Source organism: Hyperolius riggenbachi, chromosome 7, assembly GCF_040937935.1.
Source record: "Hyperolius riggenbachi isolate aHypRig1 chromosome 7, aHypRig1.pri, whole genome shotgun sequence".
Classification (NCBI taxonomy): Eukaryota; Metazoa; Chordata; class Amphibia; order Anura; family Hyperoliidae; genus Hyperolius; species Hyperolius riggenbachi.
Genome location: NC_090652.1, coordinates 278,364,933 through 278,368,190, shown reverse-complemented (window position 1 = coordinate 278,368,190; position 3,258 = coordinate 278,364,933).

The following is a 3,258-nucleotide window of genomic DNA, read 5'->3' as shown; positions in this document are numbered from 1 at the left end:
AGCTCAGAAGGCGATTGGCTGACAGGGTTGATTGACAGCCTTGTACGCAAATGGCGTGTGCCGCGCGCTCATCCCTCTTTCTGTTGCCAGTAGTGTCCATGCAGTATTCCCCAGTGTTTTCCGGATCATGAACGATTCGGATCTTTGATCCGAATCTTTTTTGTGAGCCGGATCACCACAAGGAGTGATTCGGTTCACAGTGAGGAACTGCAGCTTCTGCTGAACTGCAAAGAGTGACTGGGGAGTGAAAGAAGCATCTCCTCCCAGCTCACTGAGGGTGAGGGATCAGGTTACAGCAGCATAAGCAGTAGAGGCAGCTCTTTGGTTACAAAGTTAACCACATAACGACCGCCTTCAGCCGATGGGCGGGGCAAAGGCTGGGCCTAAACGAGCACAATACGCCCATCGGCGGCGGGTCGTTATGTGTCGTCTGGCTGGGGATCGCGCGCTGGTATGCGCGTGCATCCGCCGGCAATAGGTTCAATTCCCAGCCACGGTATGTAAGCTGGCTTTTGAAATACTACAATTCCCTGGAGGATGAGACCCTCGGGGAGGAGGGGGTAGGAAGGGGGGGGGGGGGGGAGGGAGGAGGAAGAGAAAATAGATAGGTGAGGAAATACATTTTAATTCCGTAAAATTCCACGGAATTAAAACATTTTCCACGGAATTCCGTTTGAGAGGTTTAGCAATTCCGTTCAGACTGGCGGAAATCGGCCCAATTCCGTCCGGAATTGCGGAATTTAGAATTCCGCGGAATCCAGCGAGCATCCCTACTATCTGTCAACACTATCCTTTAGATCAGGTCCTAAACTGCCCCCCAGGGGCTTCTGATCACCCCCAACACCCTCAGATCCCCCCCAGACCCCCCCCCCCCGTGTACATCCATTCTCCCCTGTAATCACCCACTGATCACCTGTCAATCACCCATCAATCACCCCTTGTCACCACCTGTCACTGCCACCCATCAGATCAGACTCTAACCTGCTCCTTGCGACATCTGATCATCCACCCACACCCTCAGATCGCCCTCAGACCCCCCCTGATCACCTCCCAAGTGCATGGTTTACATCTGTTCTCCCCTCTAAACACCCACTGATCACCCATCAATCACCCCCTGTCACCCTTGCGGGCACCCAATCACCCGCCCACACCCTCAGACCCCTCTGATCCACTCGCCAGTGCATTGCTTGCATATATTCTCCCCTGTAATCACCTACTGATCACCTATCAATCACCCCGTCACTGCTACCCATCAGATTAGACCCTAATCTGCCCCTTGTGGGCACCCAATCACCCGCCCACACCCTCAGATTGGTTTTCGATTGTCCCGTGATTGGTTTTCGGTTGCGCCGATTGGCTGTGATTGCCGTCTGATTGCCTCTAATCACTCTTATTGGCTCTAATTGTGTTGTAATTGCCTTGATTGCCCTCTGATTGGCTTTGATTGTCTGTGATTGTTTCTGATTGCCCCCATTGCTGTCTGAATGCCCCCTGATCACCCCCCCTCCCCATCCTAGTGATCTAAAAACAGTGATTAGTGAAAACTGTCACTTTTTTAGTATCACTAGTGTTAACAGTTAGGCCAGTTAGCTAGGCCCGGTGTTAGTGTCAGTTAGCGCTCAGCCCACCGCACCACAGTCACTAATTAGTCGCTGATTAGCGTCATCACTGTCGCTAAGCAGCGTTGGTACTATATAGTATCTGTAAGTGATCATTACTGATCGCAGTCAGATCTAGATTAGGGTCACTAGGATCCACTAAAAACGCAGTATTTGCCCGATCAGGCCTGATTGTTTGCCTACACTTGCATTCCCTTTATACTATGCCTGCACTTGCATTCAGCCTGCCCCACCGCAGTGACAATTTTTTTTTCTGATCACTGCAAAAAACACTGTACCATAGCTGTGGCACTGTAAAGATCAGTTTTGATTTTTTTTTTTTTTTTATCAAAACTCAGTGACCACAGCTTTCTACTCCACAAATACTCTTTTTTGCTAGGTAGGTGCTCTTTTTCCTGGGTAGTCTCAGAGGAATACCCCCTAAATGTAGCAGTCCACCATGGCAAGATAGGGGTATTTCGATGAGGTGTACAGGTACATGGCCCAGTTTGATGAGGATGATTGGGACGACTCATTCGACGAATCTTCTGGGTCAGAGTTCGAACCCGTAGACAGCAGTGGCTCGTTGATCGATGACGAGGTTGAGGTCCCAGCTAGAGCCACACCCCATGTCACTGGACCGCAGGTGTAGCAGGATCTGCTTCAAGGGCAGCAGAGTGGTGCTAGCGCTGGTCTGAGGATTCATGGTAAAGCATACACCAGCAGCGCAGCATCTCCTGGACCTAGCACCAGTACTTCCGTAGACCCTGGTGAAGTGGTGCATGTCATGATATCGCAGCTAGTTATGATGTTGGGATAATACAGAAACCATATTTTCCCCATTTTTCTGCCCATGTCACGTGTATGTCTGCTAAAAGGAAGCTGTACCTTGAGTTACTAGCTTGGGGCAAGGAAATGGCTCATTAGGCCACTAGCCAGTCACCTTTGATCTGCTGTCTCAGGTGTGATTGTCTGTGAAACTACGTTTGCATTAAGTTCCTGGGGTAGCAGGGAACTGCTAATTAGCAGCCACTTGAGGAAGAATAGGCTGGTCTGCATGGCTTTTGCACTCTGTAGACAGCCCATTGTCCCAATATACAAAGCAAGACTATCAGGGGTTGGGGACAGTGGAAGCTAACACAGGAATGTTTGAAGTTTACATCTGACAGCCTACTGGAAGTGGGTGAAGTGTTTGAATTTTTTTTTTATACAATTTTACCTGTGGTCTGAATATTGGTCTGGAGGCGTTTGAGTGCTTGAAATCGGTGAACTTCAGAAGCTGACACAAGAACCCTTTGAAGTTTGCATATCACAGAAGGGATATGACAAGCGTTCTGTGCAAACAATTTGGGACTGACCCTTAAATGCCTCAGGCCCCAAATCGGGCTATATAACCTTAGCTAGGAAAGTCACAAATCATCTTCTCTTGGAGGTAGTGCATAGCTAGGGATGATCCCGAGCGAATCGGAAACAGCGTTCTCCCGCCAACCACGTTCTAACCTACGCTGGTAACGTTTTTATTTCCCTTTTATTTTTGCAACTTGTCTTGTGTATCCTTGTAACTTTTAACTTTGTTTTTGTAAATCTTTTATATATATATTATTTTCTGCATTGTTCCACTTTTTCCTGGAATATTAAATCGTTATTTAATAAGTTTGAC